General features: G+C 30.6%; 1 long non-coding RNA gene and 1 pseudogene across 1 annotated transcript in view; both read right to left on the bottom strand.

Moving 5' to 3' along the window:
• The window catches only part of LOC149880540 (uncharacterized), a 186,998-nt gene that overhangs the window by 92,294 nt on the left and 70,469 nt on the right, over positions 1–24,235 (bottom strand). The window lies entirely within an intron of this gene.
• Positions 19,395–21,731, bottom strand: LOC145181145 (uncharacterized; annotated as a pseudogene).

The raw sequence follows: 24,235 nt of genomic DNA on the forward strand, positions 1-24,235 counted from the left end.
CAAATTATAAAACCCATTTGGGACAAATTTAAAAGTGAAACTAAGAGTAAAAAAGGTTCTGGAGTGATCATTCTTCGAAGCGACCCGAACGCACTTGTGCAAAGGCTTAACTTGAGTGCGGCTGCTTGGCATGCTGGAAATAGAGCGTCTAGAAATGAGGCTGTGTCCATATGCGATGAGCTGTTGAGACCAAACGTTATTAATAAAAAGGAGTACGAATCGATTTTGCAGTATATTGATTCAAAATAAGTTCGAATAATTTTCTAACCCTTATAAAAAAATGATCGTGTACAGAAATAGATTGGTAAATAAACACGCTGTTTGAGGAAGCGGAATAATTGATACGTTAAAGAATTTCTTGAGAAGGGCGGCTGCATCGAGCGCTTCAAGTGCAGCATATACTTGGGCAAGCAAAATTGAAAAAAGCGAAATTGGAAGAGAAGCGATCATGGCTAGTAAATCAGCAGGAAAAGAGCTAGCTTCTTCAGCCATATCCACCGCTAAAGACGTAGCCATTGACAAAGGTAAAAAGACTATTGAGAAATTGTATGCCAAGACTGGAACGCCAAAGCCGTCTGAAGTTGCAAAAAGTGTACTCACAAAGAAAAGCAAAGACATTATTTAAGGAATTGTCAACAGTAAACTAGCGTCGAAAGAACTGGCGCCAAGCGCTCCGGTCATAGATGAATACTCCTTGCTTGGAGGTAAAATAGGTGCTTCACGCTCAAGATTCAAAAAATTATCCAATAAAAATGCTGTTAAAATTCAAGACTTGGTAAAAATGGGGAATGGTCTTATAATTGCGTGACCACAGATTTTTTTTATTTTACATATATAAAATGGCAAATTCAGATATTTTAAATTTTACAGAAGAGATCATTGTTGATGAGGATATTGAGAGATTCGAATTTCACGAATACGAGTCGGTCAATGTAAATTTAAATAATGAAGGAGAAATAAGAATCAACATTGAGCAGCAAGACTTGTTTACGCTTCCATCTGAGGCTTACATTTTAGTCGAAGGAAGACTTTTAAAAGCAGATGGGACTTCGTACGCAGATACAGACGTTGTTACTTTTTCAAACAATGGCATCATGCACTTGTTCAGACAAATTTCATATTAATTGTCGAACTAGATGTCGAAACCATTTTCAGTCCAAGGCAAGCCACTACCATGCTTTGCTTCCTCAAATATCCAGTGGAGTTCCAAATTTCAGAGGGTATGAACCAGCTGTGGCAAAGAGACACAACTGCTTTAGCAGATATTGCACCAGATAGCAGAACTTACAACGCTGGATTTAAAACAAGACAAAATCATGCAAATCATTACACAGCTTGAAGAAAAAGGAACGTTTTCGTTCTGCATTCCGTTAAAACACATTTTTGGATTTTGCGACGATTACAACAAAGTGCTTTACGGATTTAAGCACACATTTACCCTTGTGAGAAAGAGCGACAGTGATGCCATTTTTAAAGCTACTGCAACAGTTGCAGGAAAAGTGGATCTTAACAAACTGTCCTTGTTTATGCCACATGTCACACCCTCTGTTATGGGAAGAAGCAATCTTTACAAAGTCATTGAATCGAAAGTGGATGTGCCATTTTCGTTTAGATCTAGACAGTGCAACACCATCACTGTTCCTGTATCGAATACCTTTAGTTGAAGATTAAGCGCAAAATCCGGAAGTGAAAAACCGAGGTATGTCGTTGTCGGATTCCAAACTAATAAAGATGGAAGCCAAGATCTAAACCCTTCCGTAGTTGATCACTGCGACTTAAAAAACATGTACGTCACTTTAAACAGTGAAAGGAATCCTGCAGTAGATTACAATTTGGACTTTAAAAACAACAAATTTTCAAGAGCCTATAGAGACGCCGCCAAGTTTGACAATAAGTTTTACGGAGTTAATGAGATCATCTCTCAATCCAAATTGACCGCAATAAATTACAGATACATTTGCCCTCTTTTTGTTTTTGATGTGAGCAAGCAGGCCGAGAGGTTAAAATCTACAGTGTTGGATGTGCAAATAAAAGGCACATTTAATTCAAACGTTCCCGCAGACACTCAAGCCTTTGCTGTTGTCATTTAGGCTAAATTGCTCAGGATTAAATCAGACGGAAGCAGAATGAACGTTGTTTATTAGATCATTTGGATCCAGAAAAATCTTTGATTTTTTAGATCCATATTATTCGAATTTAAAAAAAAAAAATTATTAATAAAAATGAGATATACAAAAAAGGATTTGAAAAAATTACTGAAAGAGAACGGCATTTCCAAAACGTCGAACAATAAAATGTCGTTAATGATGCTTGCGGTTGAGAACGGCCTGATAGACAAAGATGAATGGATGGAATACGTTAAGGAAGATCGACCTGTAGCAACGCCTAGAAAAACAGATCTAAATAAAATGGAAGAATAGAAAATGAAACAATTTTTTCCCGTTTTTTCTGGAGTGTAGCAAGAGAGAAACTGACATGAATAAGAAAAAGCATCTCGAGCTTCTTGCGTTTGGAGATGGTGGTTTTATTCGCGATTCTGTTTACATCACTGAAAACGGAAATTTTCAAATACCAAAAATGTTTAGCGAGAATGAATTGGATAAGCTTTACAAACTCGTGTGGGGTGATGAGACCGAATTTTCGCTCATGGAGAAAAAGATTAAATTAGATTTAAAAGATTGAAACAACTTGAAGAAAATGGAAAAGATGAGAGCGATCGATTAGTACGTTCTCGGATTAGATTGCGATTTCGAGGAGAAAAAAAATATTTCAGCAAAACTGAAGATGGCAATTTTGCTTCGATCGCTCAAATATAACGTTGTTTATGAAAATTTTAAGATTCTTCGAATTCATGAAAACAAGCAGAAATGAAAAAAAAATAAACTGAGTTAAATAAAAATATTGCAGAATAAAAAAATGCGATACAGTGTAAAATATATAAAAATTTATTGAAAGAGAACGGCATTTACAAAATGTCGAACGATAAAATGTCGTTAATGATGATTGCTTTTGAGAACAATCTGATTGACAAAAATGAACTTTTAGAAAAGTCAAAAGAAGCGAGACCTGTTGGAAGACCAAGAAAATATGAGAAAAAAGAAAAAAAGCCAACCGATCCAAAGAATATTAGACTTGGATTTATTAGAAATAATCCTTTAGGTGTGAGGATAACCAATTTTGAAACTGGTGATGTGATTGAGTATTGTTCCACTTATGAATCGAGAATAAAGATTGAACACAGCTGGGATTATTATGAAAGGCGAAACGGAAAAGTACACAAAGGATATAAATTTGAGATATTTAAATCTCACAGGAACAGTCCTCACAGGCAAGAGCCCTCATAGGCGGAACTATCAAAGGCAGAGTCGTAAATCGTTTTTTAAATTTTCATTGTAGATTTTAAAAATTTGAAAATGAGTTAAGTAAAAATCTTCCGAAATAAAAATGAATGCGATAAAGAATAAGATAATTAGAATGTTGAGTGATCTTGAAGATGCTATGTATGAATCCATAAAACATATTGAATTTGAGGAGTACAGTAATTATTTGTGTGATTACATTAATACATTGAGTCAGATACGTTGTCATATGTATAGTTTAACTACTATTGGTAAGGTTGAAATGATGATGGAAGATCTTAATCATGATTTTGGAGATGATGTAAGATTTTTGGAATACCAAATTAGTAGATTAAAAAAAGGAGCTGGCTATGAGGATAGATTTATGAAAATAGAGACGTCCAGGTATAACTTTTTTAGATTATATAATAGATTTTATAAAATAATGATTGAGATTCATAGAAAAATACTATTTTTTTTTATGATTAGTCAAATAAGAAGATTGTTAGGAATATAAGAAATGAAATACAAGAGATGGAAGCTGTGAAATAAATAGCTAGAAGATTTTTAAATCTTACAAAAACAGGATTTAAAAATGATTTCGGTTTAAATAAAATATCTTCCGTAATAAAAATGGAAAACAAACTTTTAAAGAATTAAAAGAAACTGCCAAAGAGCGAAGAGTTAAATACTATTATAAGATGCGAAGGGATGATCTTATTAGAGCTATAAACAGTACATCCTCCCAAAGGAGTATACTTTCATGGGCAGTTCCGTGTCCTAGAAAACCAGCCATTGCTCCAAAACCTGCTTTCATTCCACCTAGGCCTGTCATGTCGAAACCGACTATACCACATACTTGACGAGCCAGTTTCAGATACATCGCCTGTCATCATTCCTAAGCCAGTTGTTCCTCCTAAACCCTGGATAATTTTCTATGTTTACGGCGGCTGCGAAAAAAGTTTCTTCTTTTGTTTTGAATAAATTTAAATATGTTAATAAATGGATTAGTCCGTACGTCCCAGAACCAATCAAGAAAAAAGTGGACGATGTGGGGATTGAAGTGAGAAAAAAGATTGACTCTTTAAAATCAATCGTGAGATCGACAGTATACAAACCCATCATTGAGTTTAAATTGACAGATCATGCGCTAAAAAATATGACCAAACAATTTTCACATCAAGTCGTTGGAATTTATCAAGACGCTTCTGGTTTCTAGGATTTAGTGAAGGAAGCAGCGATTAAAACTTTGAGAGAAAACAAAATTAAAAAAATAAACTTTGTTTTGAAATGTGAAATCTTGCGTGGGAGTATCGTTTCCGGAGATGAAGAAACTCGAACTGTTCCTTTTCCATCCAAATATAGAATTGTTTTGGAAGCGACAGATTTGAGAGAGTTGTATGACATAGCAAAAGAAGAAATACTAGAGAACATGTTTAAATACAACAATGGAGCATCAAATTGGAGAGTGTCTACCATCTTAAAAATAGACATTAATATGATTGATTACAATCCATTTAGCGCTTCGTCATGGATAGTATTGGATGATTTTCTGAAGAAGAAAAAGGCAATCATCAACATGGAAAACACCGAAGATAATGAATGCTTCAAATGGTGTGTCACTAGGGCATTACATATGAAAGATAAAAATAATGAGAGAATTGACAAAGAGCTCGTTGAAAAATCTAAAGAGTTGATTTGGGAAGGGATTGAATTTTTAGTCACTCTTCATAAAATCGTTAAGTTTGAGAAAAACAATCCAGATATTAGCATCAGCGTTTTTGGATTTGAAAGCGAAAAACCGTACCCTTTGAAAAATTCCAAACATTTTGACAGAAAGCACAACATCGATTTGCTTCTTATTTCAAACTATGAAACTAACCATTATTGCTTGATCAAAGATTTCAGTCAACTTATGTCCTCTTCAACATCGGAACATCAGCACAAACATTTTATTGCAAAAATTGTATGCTGGGATACAACTCTAAAGAAGCACTTTCCAGACATTGTACTTACTGTCAAGACCACAGCTCTGTCCGAATTTAAACATAACTTCCTGAAAAAGATTTCACCATGAAATTTACTCATAGAGAAAGATCAATGAGAGTCCCTTTTCTGGTGTATGCCGATTTTGAAAGTTTCATCAAACCCATGAACACGTGCGATCCTGACGAAAAACAGTCTCTTACAAAACAGTATCAAAAACACACTCCTAGTTCGTTCTGTTTTTACATCAAATGCTTCGACGATACAGTATATAAAGGAAAGCCTGTCACTTTCACGGCAACAAGCGAAACAGACGACGATGCTGGTGAATTTGTAAATATGCTCGAAAAAGAAATTAGAAAAATTTACCATAGGACAAAATTTCCAAAAAAGAAAGTTATGAAAGATGAGGAAATAAAAAATTATAATGTTGCAACCGTGTGTTACATTTGCGTAGAAAATCTAGGAAATAACAAAGTGCAAGATCATTGTCATTTGACTGGAAAATTAACTTGGAAAATTAACTTGCATCCCTAACAACGAAGAAAAGTACATTAGCTTTTCAAAAGAAATCAAAGTAGATAAGTTTATTTGTGAAGATGGTAATACTCATGAAGTGAAACGAGAATTAAGATTCATCGACAGTTTCAGATTTATGGGTTCCAGTTTAGACGCTCTGTCCAAAAATCTAACCAAAAAACAATGCAAAAATGTTGCCAAATATTATTCAGGCGAGCAGATTGATTTATTAAGAAAAAAAGGTGTGTACCCTTATGACTGGGTGGACTCGATTGAAAAGTTTTCATAAACACAATTGCCGCCAAGGGAGTCGTTCTATTCCAAACTCAACGATGAAGAAATAATCGATGAAGATTATTTACACGCCCTAAAAACAAATCATCCTGCCATTCAAAGCGTAGGCTTCAAAGTCGGTGCTAACAAAAAGGTCATTGGCATGTTCAAAGACGAAGCCGCTGGTAAGCAGATTAAAGAATTTGTAGGGCTACGATCTAAATTATATTTGTACTAACTCGATGAAAAAGAAAACAAAAGATGCAAAGGGGTTAAAAGAAATGTGATAGCAAAATGCATCACACACGAAGATTATAAAAACTGTTTAGTAAGTAAAAATGAGCAGCTTAGAAAAACGAACGTCCTACGATCCCATTTGCACAACATTTACACAGAGGAAATTAACAAAGTAGCACTCAGCGCCAACGACGATAAAAGAATCATCTTGGAGGACGGAATACACAATTTGGAACACGGTCACTGCAGATTAAATACAATTGATTTTGGAATCCCTCTTTAGGCATGTCATTAAATTTTTGATTTAGCAAGAACAGAAAATAAACATTATTCATCTATTTACCAACGGAAGAATTCGCGCTAAACGACAATTTTTCACATTAGATATGCAAAATTATTACGAAAAAAGCAAAATAAGCCAGAACCACCAAATCTTTACTACTGCCTGGTAACGCTCATTTTAGTGAATTGTTTGCCAAAAAAAATTATGCTTAAAAGAAATGTTTAGTGGTGCAACCGAACACTCATAAGAGTGAGACATGCCTTAAATCATCCGAGTAAAAGAAGTGTAATGCTGATGACCTAACAGCATAATGTCATTAAGTTTAGTGCTTCCTTTTATATTGTTAACTAAATATTATAACAAAAGTGTATAAACTGGTGGTAAAACATTGTAAAAGGTTAACAAATTTAATATAGTGATAAAAGTTCAATCCTATTCACAAGTACAGCCATCCCAAACTCATGTAATATTTGTTGCAATAACAAACCTTTGGTACCTAAAAAAATATATTAATGCTTTTAAATAAAATTGTGTAAAAAAAGTTATGGTAAAAACTAATTTATTATTAGAAAACTATAAAACTACAAGTCTTATGTAAAAGATTTCCTTATTACGAATCTTACAAAAAAGTTTATAATTTCAAAACTCATAGTTTTATCAGTGCAACTTAACATGACTAAGAATCATATTAAGTTTCACTAATTCTAGGCATAAAGACTAATTTTTAAAAAAATTTTTAATACTCCCCTTTAAGGAATGGAGTTATAAGACACAATTGAGTCAACAATAATCAGTTTCAAATAGATATAGAAAGAGTCATACTAAAAAACAGCAGATGGTGACACAATGATCTTGAATATAAGGTAAATAAATCTAAACTTCCTGTTTCGGAGTCACCAATAATAACTACTCTATTTTTTTACACTGTTCACAGTTTTATCAAAGTTATAACAAAATCAAGCTGTTTTATATAAAAAAAAACTATAACTATTACATACTTAAACCAGCAATAATGAACCTGTTGTCTGCAGGCCGCATGTGGCCTGCCAATTTTTTTTTTGTGCGCCAGTAGACATTTATCAACAGGAATGTACATTTTAATAAATTAGGTGGTTGTTGGTAAAGTGCAATGGTCCTTAATATGTAATGTTTTGGTTTGCAAAAAAGTTCCCATTTTACAAGGTTTGCAGTTCTCAGTTTGGATTTTACCAACAACCAACATATATCAGATTCTACTTATTTAATGCTTGTCGGTTTTTGCTAAAACTTAAAATGAAATAATTGCAATAATGAAAGAATATAAGAATGATAAAAATGAAAGGAATTTCTTCCAAATGTAAGTATAAAATGTCTGGTGTAAAAAGACGGTTTCAAGGCAATTGGGAAGAAGAACATTTTAATGTTGCAAACAAACATGGTTTGGTAACCTGTGTGATTTGTCATGAAAGTTATATATTTTCATTATACGACCATACACAAATCATTTAATAACACTTTTCCTAAAGGCTCTTTGCTTAAATGTAAAAAAAGCTAAACTTCTTAAAATTAAAAAAAAACATCCAGCTCTGTTTCTGCCAGTGTTAGATCTATTGAAGATATTGTAAAGCATAAATCTGATCACATTATTGGTGACATGAAAAAATGGAAACATTTTAGTTCACCTTTTGAATCTCCCACTGACATTTCATCAACATCTCAACGTTTAGTTTTTGTTAGATACTGAATTAAAGAGAATTCTATTTAAGAAGATTTCTTAAAACTTCAACCTCTGAAAAATCAAACAAGAGGCCAGCACCATCTTTACATAGCACTTTTCTGGAAGTAAATGACATTGACATTAATAAATTGGTTTGTGTGTGCATAGATGGGCGTCCTACAATGACTGGATCCAAAAATGAATTTTTTTTTCTATCAAGTAAGAAAAACAATTTAAATTTCATCAAAAAAACTTAGCAGCTCATAAATCATTTGCTGAAAAAGCCACTTTAATGAAAACCGCTGTCAGGTTAGTAAATTACATCCAAAATGAAAACTAAATCGCAGACAATTTAAAAGTGAAGTGTAATTTTGGAAGTGAAGTTAAAATGAATAGTATTTATAGTGAAGATCTCTTACAATGTCTAAGCAGAGGAGCAGTGCTAAAGTGATTTTGTTTTTACTTTTCGAAGCAGGAAATTGTTCTTTTTTTTTGTTTTTTTATTACAAAACAATTAAAATTATAATGAACTTGAAAATGATGGAGTGTGAGGTCTTTTAGCTTTTCTGTGCGACATCATTGAAAATCTAAATGAGCTCCATTGCAGTTTACAAGCTAACAAAAACAACTTATTTTAGAGATTGCAATTACAGTATTTAATTTTAAAGAAATATTTTTTAAAGGTTTTTATAAATATTTTGTAGATTGTTGTCAAGAACTTTCTTATGAATGAACTTAACAATATGATGTTCTCTGACCTGTAAATCAGTAAGTCAGTTGTTTGTTGTTTAATGTAAAATAACAAATTCAACTTTATTAAGTACATGTTTATAAAATTCAATTACTTACTTTTTTACATCATTTATTGAATGTAAGGTTCAAATGGGTGGATGAAAGTTAAACATTCGGATAATAATTACCAAATGAGGACTTCACTTCTTTTTAGATTTCATACCTGGTTTAAATGCCAGTAAAATCCATTTGATCAACCATTTCCTTATTTTATATAATTTTCTTGCTTCTCTTTAAGACTACATATTTGAAACAATGTGTTGAGTTTAATCATTTTCTGTCAATTATTGCAGTTATAAAACTTTCTTTTGTTGCAAAATATGTCATTAACAGGTACTAAGATAAGTAATCAAAAAAACAGGGCTTCTCTTTGATTGCATTTAAATATTTGATTGCAATTTGATTTAAAGATTTGAATTTTATTTGATTTCATTGATATAAATTCAGTAAGCGTTTTTCCTCACATTGAGTGAGCATCTTGATTCAAAGATTGAAGACTAAAACAATCACCATATTATTTGCTCTACAAAGAGCACCGACTGCAATAAAGAGAGATTTTACTTGAAAGAAATGTTATGCTAATCAATGCTAGTAGTGGATAATATTTTTTTGAGAAAAAATCAATGATGAAAAAGACCTTTTTTATATCACAGAACTAAAAGTAACTTTTTAGTTTTCATGAAAAAAATCCTCAATATCTACCTAATTCAAAGAAAACAAAATTATTGACAGTTGAATATTTACATTTAAGTAAACACTAAAAATTATTTAAAGAGTATAAATCAAAGAGTGCTGTTTATAGATTGTAAATTGAGGAGTGTTAACTAAAGAGTGTAAATCAAGATTGTTTTATATAGATGTTTGTTTTAGCCTGCTTTTTTAACACTTATTGATTTTAAATTTTCATCTTTTTGAAGATTGTAAAATTCATCTTGCGGCACAATTATTGCAATTCTCTGACTACCACAGTTTGAATTTAAACTGAGTAATATAGAATAATTTTTTCATTTTTTTAAAAGTTGAAGAACTTTACAGATACAGATTAATGTAAAATACCAACTCCACACTTAAGAAAAAAAGTAGTATAAACTTTGGACTATCCATGAATTATCAACAGAAAGTTGAATTTGAGATGAATATTATTGCATTGAGAGATAGCACAGTCTGCAGAGCTCACTTCATGAAACTTATATATATATATATATATATATATATATATATATATATATATATATATATATATATAATATATATATATATATATATATATATATATATATATATATATATATATATATATATATATATATATATATATATATATATATATATATAGGACTTTTAAACATAAGGATAAAAGTATAACTCATAATTACAGTTTCTTATTAACTAATGTGGGCTGGAGTCACATATGATCCTGTAAATTATTATACCATTTTATTTTAAAGCAGAAAAGAACAGTGAAATTGTGAATCTTATTAGAAATATATTTCCTAATACTTAACTAATCCAATTTAAGTTCCCACAGCTAAAGTTAGTTTTAGAAAAACGTTTCTTTTTTGTTTTATAGCAGACTTTTCATTTTAATTATTTTCACTTATTATCAACTCTTTCAACTGTAATGGATTATTATCATAGAGCTTTTTAAGTGAAGCTTTTTCTTTTTTTGATTTTTTTCTCATGGATAATATTTTCTTTAATACAGTTAACCTTGTCTAAATAGGCATAAATAGCAACTCTCTTCCAGTAAGTAGATATGCACTCAAGCAATAAATTCATTACAATTTCAAAACTTTCTAAAACTATTTTTTAAGAATTAATGAAACACAGGACCAAAAAGATTCAAAATTAAAAAAAACTTTAAAACTTCCAAATTGATGTTTCTCATTTTTTAAATATTTTTTGCCATTAGATAAAAATATCAACCTAAAACATGAAATGAATTGAAATTTGTAACAAACATTTAGTTGATGATATTGTTTGGGAAAACATTTATCCTAATGCTTATCATTAATGTGTTAAAAATACATTACTTCTTTTTCTAATGACATTGACTGCTGACAATTTATTCACTTCTATTTCAATGGTTATCTGTAAAAACTAAAAAAAAAAGCATTTCGCTGAAATTTCACTTTTAAGAAATAGTTTTAAAGATCCATAATTACTGAAAAACAAGTTATATCAGAGATTCTTACCAACCGAAGCTTGTCTGAACAAAACATCTGCTCTTAACATTGAAAGAGTTAACAATCAATTTTTTATAATTGAAAGGATCAAGTTTATAGATCTTGTCTAGGTATGCAGCCATTTTTCATTGATTATTGCTGAAACCACGGTCAATCTGTTCTACAGCACTGTCAATGTCATACAGACAAGTGTAAAAAGCCAACCTATACCAATAGGCAAGTACGCTCTCAACTAAGATGAACTGAAATTTTTCATTATTTACTGGAAAAAGAATCATAAACTTTTTTTTAACTATATCATTCACAAATAAATAACGAATCTGAACCTAAAATCATTTTAAAAAGAGCGAAAACCTTGTGAGTTGAAGTAAAGGGAGCTCCATCTGTTGATTTGCAGCGCATTGCAATCAGAATACACAAGTCTGTTTTATCTGCTGACTTATTTTAAAGTCACATGAAAAATACCCCATGTTAATGCAAATGACACCAGTGTTTTAGACTAACATAACTATACCAGAATAGAAATTACCATCATCATTAGCACTAATCAAACTTCCTCGATAACGTTGGACACCTTTTTGTAAATACATTTCATCTATTAAAACAACACGGTCAGCACAAACCCTACCATTTTCCTACAGAAGTATAAATTCTGTTATTGGATCAATACCTCAATTCAAAAATGGTTTTAAGTAAGGCAATGCAGGAAGTGGAAACTCTTGAATTAGCAAAGTATATGCCTGTTTGTGCATCTGTGCATCAGAGAAACTTTATATAAATTGTCTTTTTATAAACCATAACTCCCTTGTGGTTTATAAAGAGATAATTTATATAATTCTGATAATATACTTTTAGATTTCCTTTAATATTTAGCTTTACATGCAAGTCTTCAACAATTGTAACAGTTTCAATGTTAGAAGTAACATCCCCTTCAAGCAAATGATGATTTTATCTAAAAACTGCTTGGGGATCGCATTAAGCTGAGCTTGATTGAATTAAAGATGGCTTTGATGTGATATCTTGGTTGGTAATAGTTGTTGGTATAGGATTTAAGGAATATTTCAATGCTATACCTTTACTTCTTCTCAAATAATTATCTTGAAAATGATTGATACATATCGCTGAGATTTCTGTGAGGATCTAGTCAGCTTCCTTGACAAACTCAACCCAACAATTCGAAGATCTAGACAATTGCTGTCAGAAAAACTAAAGACAATTTTTCATAGTGCGTGGTTGCTGTTACAGGAACATTCTTCGATCTTTCGTTTTCATCTACTTCTTCAAACTACAGCACGACACCTTTTCTACATAGCAAACTAAGGTATATGTTTTTAAAATTTTTTCTTTGAAGGCAACAAATCCGGTTGCGTTACTTAGTAGGACATTCTTTTATGTTAGACAGATTTAAAGTAGTTAAGAGAGCGAAGAAAAAAAGTATACAGCACGACGAAAATAAAATAAAGCGAATTTGTAGGGTTGCAAACTGATTTAATTTAGTGCGCACATATGTATACAAAAAGGTGTTTGAGATTTGCAAAGTTTTTCTTGTTTTATATCAAAGTACTCCTGCGCTCTACTTTTTTACCATAGCGATTGCATAATCGTCAAAAGTTATGAGCCCCAAACATTCAAGTGAAACCTTATAAAAAAAATTCATTTGTTATGTATGCATGCATAAATTGTTTTTTCTTCAGTGTTCTCAATTTTACTTTTGATTTAACTTCTGTCGAATTGCTAAGTGATCCTGAAGAGTAATAACTCAGAAAACACTGCACAACAAAGTTCCGCTTCTTAAATACTGTTTCTTTTAGATTCTTGGGTGCTAATCACATCAGTGAGAAATCTACTGTTTTATGATTTTTGCTTAATATTAAGTTAGTTCCAGGACAAAAAAATGTTTTACACAACTCCTTGTTGAGCCGGTAAAGATATTTTTGTCTCCTCTAACATGGACTCATAAAGAATTTTGTGAAAACACTGAAAAGGAACGCGAAGGATTTTCACTATTTAAGACAGATTTTTCCAAAAATAAATAACACGAAGATCAAAGAAAGCATTTTTGTTAGTCCCAGGAACTAAGATGTAAAGAGTGACAAGCGTTTGCAAGAGCTGTTAGTTGGCCAGGAATAAATGGCCAGGAAAGCCTTTAAAGACATTGTTGACAATTTTCAGGGCAATTGGAATCCATCAAGGCCTGATGAATACTGTTGGACACTGCAACGTGATGCACCAGAAGTTAATTACGAAAGAAAGTCAGGAGCAAAACATTATTATTTCTGTTGAACTTAATGGTTTAGGCGGAACATAAATGTGATTAAATACTTAAACATATGTATATTTCGTAGAGTTCCTAGAAGATGCAGTAAAACAAAAGCTATATTTGTGCATATCATATAGGTACCTGTCACAATCACCTAAAACGTTTCAGGAAGCAAAACTATTAAAAAATGTTGTTGTGCAGTGAAATCTAGATCATTAGTATGGTCATCCAAATGTAAACTCTAACTATTATATCAAATTATTACATTTTCAAAAGGGGAACTCATAAAAATTTTTTTACAAGTTCTCCTTTTTTACGAAACATTTTTACGGTGAGTGTCTCACAATTACATATTATAGCTGTTTATTAGGGCTATCACAAGAAAAACTTTTTTTTTTTACTTTTAATAATAATACTGGTCAACAGAAAGTCTCTGGCAAAAAGTAAACTAAATTCTAACTAAGTTTGGGCTGCTGATTAAGAATATGGACTCAGTTTTTATCTGTTACATAAGGATTTCGAGCTAAATCAACTTTTCGATATACCAACTTTTTAATGAAAGTTGCTCATTGACCTATATAACGAAGATTTCATGATTAAACTTTACCTAAGGTCCAAATATTGATAACAACGGAAATGTACCAGTTATCCGGGCAAGTACGAATTACGGAAATTAATGCTTTATCATATGGAGGAAGTAGGATCTCTTTAACTTTCATCGAAGTTACCATTAGTGCAAAATTGGTAATAAACTCCATGCCGAGGAAGAAAATGTTTTTTTTGTATACTGTGTAATTAATCAACTTTTTTATATGAATTTAGAAAAGTTAACTTAATAAAAGTTTTGAACCATGTTAAATAAAATTTCTCAAAAACAAAAAAGCGTTTTCAAAATGGCTGGTTAACTACACGTGGTTTGTTTACATTTTTTGGAATCTACGCTCTACGTTTTTAATCGTGGAAATGTAATCAAATCAAGTAAGCAGCGCTATGTTATTGCACGTATGTTCAAGTTTCTCAAAAACAAAAAGACGTTTTCAAAATGACTGGTTAACTACACGTGATTTGTTTACATTTTTTGGATTTTATGCTCCACGTTTTTAATCGTGGATTTGTAATCAAATCAACTAAAACATGTTAAGTTCGTTTAATACTTCTATTATCATTGTGTTTTTTGAGTAGAATATGCTATAGCATGCAGTTATTTTATGAAAGAGGAGTTTATATTTTGTACAGTTTTCAATTGTTTTCTTGTGCAGGTTTGTTCTAGAAATATATTTATCAAAAACAATCTTTGGAATGGAATAATATAACTTTAGTACAGAGTTTTTCTAAAAAAGAAAAATTTCTCTTTAAAAGATATATTGCATGATTAAGATTAGTTAAATAGTAGTAGTGCCAGTACTTAATTAGATTTAAATTTAAATCAGAAAACTAGATTTTTTTATATTATTAAGTAAATAAAAATCTTTAGAACTTCTTTAAAATTAAATTCTAATAATCAATTACTAAATTTACCTACCAAATAATAAAATGGTTAAGCTAAAAATTATTACAAAATTAATACATGTCTTTTTATTACTATTACTTTTGTTAAACACAAAATTTTAATTTTTTATGTTTAGCAAAAATAATATAAATAAAGAGAGATATAGTAATTTTGTAACAATTTTTAGCATAAGCAAGAAAAAGTTAATTTTTAAACATTCTTAGAATAATGAAATGTTATTTCATAATTTTTTTTTAGCGATGATTAAAGACCATATGGGTTAAAGTTATATGATAATTAATTTAATATCCCTGGAGTTGATAATACATCAGTATATATATATATATAATATATATATATATATATATATATATATATATATATATATATATATATATATATATATATATATATATATATCTGCATAAATACATATAAATGTTTATGCAACAAATTTAACTTGGACAGGAATTGATTTTCTGTAAAACATAGTTTTTATTACCTAGCTTCTGCTTAATAATATCAAATAAATAAATATCTCAAAATTTAAATGTACAACTTATGGATACAGCAACAACAACAAAAAATATTACAAAAGAAATTTTTTAAACTAAAAAAAGTAATATATAAATACTAATTTTAAAAAATTTTAGTCCAATGGAGGTCGAACCGAAATTATTTAATTCTGGAATTAATGTCACAATGCGAGGGCAAATAAGTGCTCCTTTTTTTTTTCCTTTAGCATTTCTTTTCACTTAATCAGGATTGTAGTCGACCATCTATCTATGACACAAAAATTACTTTAATTCACATGATTCTATGCCAAGCATTTCCCTCTAATTTTAGAATTATTTGGGTCAAAATATTAAATCAAACTTATACTAATAAGTCAATAATATTATTTTGAAATAATCTTACCTTTGAATAAACTCTAATGTAGCAAAATAATTCGGATGATATTGCATGTTCATTACATAATGAATAGCAAACAATGCCCAAACAGCTTGCAAAGCATCAGTGAAGGTATAGCACACTTTCTTTTCCACCAAAACATAAAAATCTTCTGGAATCAAACCAAGTTCCTGTGAACCATATAACAAAGTAAACATCCTGTTATTATTATTCTTTTTATATTGTTATTTCTTGTTAGAAATCTCAATGTTAGTCTTAGTCAAAAACTACCTTGGACAACAATTATTGGATGTGATGTTGGACAAATTTCTTCAATTTCTGGAATTGCTGCTAAAGGCTGACAACAAAATAAATAACATTTAAAACTTATATCATTTAAAATGAAAAGATTATTTATAAAAAATTACCTAAATTTACTGATAGTATCAAACAATCCGCTTTATCACCAAAATAAGCTATAAGCAGAGGTAGCCATGCAAAACAAACTCGCTGAATGCCCCTATTTTCTGTACCTATGACTGTTGTGATCAATACTTCTGCAAAAGGAATGACTGCATTTATTGTTTGACGCTGTAACGAATAAGTATCAGACATACATCTTTTAACATCATTTGTATTCCATGGCAGAATTGCATAGATTTGTTGAAGTTGTTCCTGTTAAAGTAAAAGAAAACTATTAAAATCTCTAAGTAAAATTGATTAAAAACCGGTTTATTAAATTTTTACCTTGATATTTATTAATTCCACAGATTCACTAGATAAATTTGGGCCCCAATTTTCAATATTGTGAACATTCATCTTCATTCTTTTTGTTAAAATACTAGGTATACTTGATAGAAAAGTGACATTACGATTTGCATTTTCTTTCCTGGATTCCATCCTAAACATTAATGTTTCAACTCCATGGAATATCACCTTACCATTTAATTCATTAAGAAATGCATCAGGAAATCTAAAATTGTTATATATAAGCTTATTAGTATCTAAAACTACCTCAGTTTTTATAAAACTAAATCTTATGGGTAGTATTTATTTTATGTATTTAAGCAACTTTTTGTAATAATTCTACTGGTTGACAGACAAAAAACGTCTAGACTTAATTGGAGGCAGTAATGTTATTAGGTCTTGCTCTTTCAAATATTTTAAATCATCTTCTGTCTAAAGGCGTAACAACAATAAACCATTGATGACTCTGTCAACTTTTCGATGATCCATTGTAGGAAAGACACTAACTAGTTTTTCTCTTAATAATTTTTCCATATTCTCTGTGGAATAAATCCAAAACTGAAGTCATGTTATTCTTTAAAATATTTTATATAATTATAGTATTATATGTATTTTACTTAATACTTTTAAATTTAAAAATAATTCTTAGCTATCAAAAATATTTAAAAAAAAATTCTTTACTATCAAAAATATAAAACATTTTAAATCTTTACATCTAATAAATGCTAATTTAAAAAAATAAAAAACCAAATTAAAGAAGAAAAAGTCAAAATACTGTTGATTTAATTAAATTTGTTCTTTCTAAAATACTTTCTTTTACTTTTGTTCAACTGATTAACTATTTTTAAATTAGTAAATAATAGAAAACGAAGTTTTTATATACTTATAAAAAAATATTACTGGTTAATGTTCAAGCATTAAATGTTCTGTGAATAATACTGATGCTGCTGTGTGAATAGTTATTTTTGTATTTATTAATAAAAAACCATTTAAAAAGATCATTATGAAAAACTATAAATAATAAAGATAATTAAGATGCTATTTGGAACCATAAATTGATATTTCATGAATAGAAAAAAAAAATAGTAATTTCCATAAAAAAAACATTTTGTGTTTAAACATTTTATCTGAATAAAACTAATACTAAATACAAATGTAATTACTAATAATTTTTTATTAATAATTAATTATTAATAAAAATACTCAAGATTTATTATTTTAGACAAATTTAATTTTAGTTAAAAAATTAAATTAGTTGAAATGTCTATTTGCCTTACACAGATAAATAAACATTTAATTATTTATCAAATATAGCATGTTTTAAAGTTAAATAGACATTGAAACCAATCTTATAACCCCATAATGGCAATAATCAGCTAATTCGTCAATTGGTAGAGAAATAATTTTATAAATTCCTTTATATGTCAATTTAAATGAACAAAACTTTTCTGTGTATGGAAAAGCAGCAACTGCTTCTGTTACTTCAACTGAAAACATAGAGCCATCAAAACAAACACCATCTGAATCACCATCATCATTATTAGAAAATGAACTTTTTCTACAAACATATGACTGCAACAGTTGATGAGCCCCAGCTAAATGTTTAGTGATATTAATGAAATTTTGAGCACTTCTAGCAGATCTTTTAAAGAACATGTGCTTACTCTCCATTCTTAATGTCCAAAGTCTCATTTGAGGGCCACATTTCATAATCAAAAATGAGTAATGATACATGTAGTGATGTTTAGGACGAAGTGGATTATCAGGGAATAATTTTTTTCTTCGTTCAAGGTACTTATTAATTAAATGTTGCAAAAATAATACTTGAGGTAATGAAACTTTACTTGCACAAATGAGCTCTGTTATTTGTCGTAGCAAAAGTATAAACTGCCACACAGCATGGTTAAAATTAAAAATTCGATCAATTAATAGAAGGGGAAGAAAACGAAAAAAAAAAACAATTTTGAACGGCGTGACCTTTTAATTCATCACCTTTTGATATTAATAGTAGTGAACGGAAACTTTCGGCTTCGGCCGAAGCCGAAAGTTTCTGTTCACTACTATTAAACCGAAATTTCTGCTTCAACAGTTTTTTACTTTTCCTGTTTTGGCCGAAATTTCGGTTCAAACCACAACCGAAATGAACCGAAACATTTATAAGATTTTTTTAAAAAAGTCTACCTAACTTTTTTTAAATTTAGAGTCGGATCATGACGATTTCCTAATTTCAATTGTTTGTTAGTAAATTAATTTTTAAGTAAAACAATTGTAGAAATTTTAATTGAAATCACGTTTTATAATTGATTCAAGTTAGGGGAGAGTTGCCTTAATTGGAACACTTTAGGAAAAAATATTTATTAACCAAAGATGGCTTAACTATGAAAACATTTATGAATTAAATAATATAGATATACAACCCTACTATGCTTTTATTAATGATTCGACTCTATTGATCGCACCCTTATTGGATATAAACTTTGATTTTTCAAGGCACCATTTTGTTCCAATAAAGGCAACTGGTCTCCTTGAATGGAACACATATATTCTTTAATTAGAACAGTTCTAATATTTGAATAAATAACAGCTATAAAACTTATGGCTCAAAGGAAAAATTAATTGATTTGCTTTTTAATAAAAGATATTTAAAAGATATAATAACAAATAAAAATTACAACAAATATTTAATCCTTTTTTCGCAATTCATAAGTCTTTTTTTCTTGCAGCTTCTGCATTTGGGATGGTAGTGGTGATATGTGGTGTGCTGTGGTGGCGATGGTGATTTTATTTGATGTGCTCAATTTCATTTGGTCCATGGTGATTGAGTCAAGTGCTACTTTGTTTTCCTGTGGTTTTTGCAATAGTTTGGCAGTTATTGGATTTAGCGTGAGCTTTTTTTTGTAGATTTTTTAATTTTTTTGGAAGCTATTTGATTTAGTGTGTGCTTTTGATTTCTTGGTGTAATTTCTAGAGCACGTCTATATGGGGAGCTTGTAAGATCAGCCGCCTGAGTTGTTTGTGATCTTCTTTTTTTGTTTTTTACTTCAAGTGAAACCACTGGCAAAAGAGACAAAGTTGAAACTCAAACATGACATTTTATTTTTTTTCACTTGATTTATCTGTAGATAGTTTTGTCATCCCATCTATACTTTCAGATGACTGAAGATTGTTTGAAGGACCAAGATCAGTAAATGAAGAGGCTGTAAAATCAGAATCAGTGAATACATTTATGTCCAAAGGCCACAACCCACTAGCCTGAAATCCTTTCATAGCAATTCTCAATGATGCTGCCTGACTATATGCGTCACCAAATAATTCTGGAACTTGCCAAGTTGTTACTGGTTGTGATATATGTGACCGCATCCATTTTCGCATAGCTTCATCATAGTATGTACCAAGTGGTCCAAAGAACGCAACATCTAATGGTTGCAGTCTGTGTGTAGTATGGGGAGGTAGTGATACCATACGCACTCCAGCATTTCGTGCTAGATATATCGCTGCCAAATTTTTTGAATGTGTAACATGACCATCAAGTATCAACAAAACTTTTGATTGTTTTGAAGGTTTAACAACTTTAATGAAATGATTGAGCCAATCTAAAAAACCTTCATTTGACATCCATCCTTTCTCTTGAGTACTAAATACAGTTCCTGGAGGTGCACCATTTGTTATTTCTGGCTTCATTCTTTTGCGCTTATATATTAACATTGGTGGAACATAAAATACTGCTGCAGATACACAAACTACAGCTGTTACTGAATTTCCTCGTTCACTACTAGTCATAATTCGAACTCGTTTTTTGCCCCTTGCACTAATAATTTTTATCTGACCATCTTGTACTGTTGATAAACTAGTTTCATCCATATTATAAGTCTGTCTGGAGTTAACTTTTCTTCCATGTATAACTTTGAAAGTAAATTAAAGAAAGATTGCACTCGCTCTTTATTATTACCTTGTGCACGTGATGTTGATTCAGGCCCACAAAGCGACAGTTGTGGGTGCCTTTACATAAATGCATAATACCACTTTTTTCCTGCCATTCGTGTTTGTTTGTTAAAATTATGTGTGATGTTGTTAGCTTCCGCAATATCAAATGCTAGACGACGAAGATCATCAATCCTTAATCCAAAGTACATCGATTCTAATAATAAACAGTGATCAGCTAGTTCTGTTTCAATTTCATTAGGTAAGGTGGTAAGTCGATCATGAAATTTCACATTTGCAACAGCAACTTTGTTTTTTTCATTTATATGCCTTGACAAAGTTGCTTTTGGAATACAAAATTCATAAGCGGCTTCATTTAAGCTGATTTCTCCTTGTTTTATTGCTTCAACAGCCTTTTTCAAGTTTTCTACTTTCCATTTTCCATATTTTCGTGGTGTTTGCATCTAAAATAAAAGCAAATTACTATGAAGATACATAAGGAGAGTTTTATATTCTTATTACAGGCTTATTTTTTCATATATTTATTTGTTATTCATATATGATTAAGTTAATTATATACTCATTATATAATCATTATTTTTCATCATTTTTGTTTAGTTAATCATTAACTATATAAATCAAAATCTATATAAACTATATAAAGTTTGCAACTTTATATATTAACTTCTATATACAGTAAAAAACTTATGCTGGGTATATACTTTATGTTGTCTTACAAGTTTATCCGTTAAATAGAAATGTATAACTTTTGTAAAACTTTTACATTTTATTTTTTACTAAAAGATAAAAGAAAAATCCTTTCATACTTTAAAGCAAGACTAAATACCAATTCCAAAAAAGCAACAAATGTCTAACAATAATACTATGTCTATAAAAGAAATTCGCTTTAAAAAATATTATACAGTCGGACTAACGAAATTTTCTGATAATTCGGACGTCAAGTAGCGTGTTATGAGATGACATCGTTTCAATTACGGCAACTTTTGAAGTTCCATTCTGGGCAACATAGGACCATGGTGTTGTAGCAAAATATTTACATACAAGTAACAACTTACGATATAAGCTCTTAATATCACATAGACTTGAAACCCTTAAAATTTAAAGTTTTAAAAAAATCATCATCAAACTCAATATCGTTAAGCTTCTGTAATCGTTTAAATGCAACGATAAAATTAGATCGCAAAAATTTTTTTCTTTAAAAAAAAGTAATTTTATTCACATACGTGCAGTTTTTAAGTTTAAATACTAGAAGTTTCAAAAAATAAAGAAAATTATTTTCTTTACAAGAAAAAATATTCATGAAAGTAGAATAAGTTCCAGTTTCTTAATAAAGCTAAGTGTTCCAATTAAGGAGCTGTTCCAATTTCGGCAACTCTCCCCTACTATTCTCAAATCATTCTTTAAATAAGTTAACATTTAAGTTAAGTAATCAAAATCAATAATTTCATCAAAAGTTTCTCAGTGCTAAATTTTACAATGGAAAATAATCGAAAGAAAAGCTATTTGTGGAATCATTTTACCGTAACAGCCAGTGATTCCAAATATGCAACTTGCAATATCTGCCATTTGAAAATATCTCGTGGATTGCACAATCCAAAACTTCAATCCCTTAGCGGACTTTTGTCACATTTAAGAAGTCGGCACCCACAGCTTACTCTAAAAAATCTCCAAACTGAAAAAGTAATACTCACAACAACCGACAATACTGAAAATATATTTAAACTTCAGATCAACTTGAGCTTCTTACAATTAAAAAAAGAACAATACCCTTATTTGACATCAGATCAAAACGGCAGAGGACTGAAATGTTGCAATTTACAGTGCCTGGCTGGGGGGACAATATCTCAAAAATTGATTCAAACTCCGAAGAAGGTCTGAAGTTTCATAGATCTATATTTGAAATGATTATCCTCGACTTACAGCCTTGGTCAATTGTGAATAATCCAGGATTTTTACGCCATCATGCAATTTTTACACCACACTTTGACATTGGAAGCGAGAAATACTACCGAAGCATGCTCAATCCAGCCTATGAAAAGATTAAGCTTGCAATGAAAGTTATGCTTAACAAAAAAAATGCTGAATCTGTTTCCATCTCTCTGGACGCTTGGTCATCCTTTCATCATGAGTACTTGGGCATGATGGCACACTTCATTTCAGACAAATGGGAGAGGATTAAGTTCTGTCTGTCATGTTCCAAGTTTGATGAAAAACATACTGCTTCAAATATTTTTCAAAGACTTAAGAATGTTGTGAAAGAATGGGAGCTAAAGGACAAAGTCACAGTCAGCTTAAGAGACAATGCTGCAAATATAAAAGCAGCTTTTAAAGAACCACAGTGTGTTTACAAGTCTGCTGGGTGTCTAAATCATTCACTTCAACTAGTGATTAAAAAATAACTTTTTTCACTCCAGAGTGCTGTAAACTTGATAGAAAAATGTCGAAAGGTTTGCACTCATGCTTCTTTTTCAAACTCCTTCTTTGCTGAGCTTTACAAACAACAAGAGGTTCAAATTCACAATTTTGACCGGCTCGGGCTCAAAAATGATGTCCCAACACGCTGGAATTTAACTTATTACATGCTTGAAAGAATTCTGTACTTGAAATCAGCAATTGCTACCACACTACTAATCCATCCTTCCAGCGGCATTGAGTTCACTGTACAGGATTGGAACCTGTGTGAAAAACTGGTAAATATCTTAGCGATTTTCGAAGAAGCCACCAATTTGCTCTCTGGAAAAGATGCTTGCATTAGTGCATGTATTCCAATTGTGATAACTATCCTGAAGTCATCAGAAGTTCCTTCTGATGACGAAGAAGTGATTGGCATGAAAAATGCTCTAAAGAAAGCAATGGAGGCACGTTTTTTGGACATAGAAACCATTGATCATTTTGCAATAGCAACACTTCTTGATCCCAGATTCAAGCACCACTTCTTTAGATCCCAAGTAGCCTTTCAAGCTGCTAAAAAACAAGTTTTTTTGGAATTAGACAGTTCCATTTTGAGCCAAAATAAAACTACTTCTGTGATGAAAACTACGTCTATTGAGAGCACTGGGTTTTCTTCAATGATGCAAAATATCATTGCAGAGTCACAAAATACAAGGTCCAAAAATCCAACTTCCAAATTGGCAAAGGAAGTTTTAAACGAATACTTAGAAAGCCCAACATCTTCATGCTGTTTAGAGTTTTGGAAAGAGTATGAAGAGAAAACAACATTAATAGCAAAGTTTGGTTTGGCTAAATTAGCAAAGAGATTCCTTACACCTCCACCAACATTTACCCAAGTTGAAAGATTGCTTTCAACTGCTGGAGACATTCTTTCAAATGAAAGAAACAGACTTTTGCCAGAAAACATGGAAAAAATTTTATTCTGCAGAGAAAATATTTCAATCGCTAACTTTAATTATTATAATGTCTTGACATATTCTACTTTTTTTTTTTTGACATTTTATAGTTTTTATCAAATTATGTTACATGGTGATTGCTTAGGTATATGTAAAATAGTTTTTTTTGCTTTAACTTGGTGATCATATAAGGTTTAGGGATTTTTAACTTTCTTTTTCAAACTTCGGCTGTTTCGGTTTCGGCTTCGG

This window comes from Hydra viridissima, unplaced genomic scaffold, assembly GCF_058129835.1.
Source record: "Hydra viridissima isolate aposymbiotic clone 2 unplaced genomic scaffold, HvirCarnegie_v1 scaffold_13, whole genome shotgun sequence".
Classification (NCBI taxonomy): Eukaryota; Metazoa; Cnidaria; class Hydrozoa; order Anthoathecata; family Hydridae; genus Hydra; species Hydra viridissima.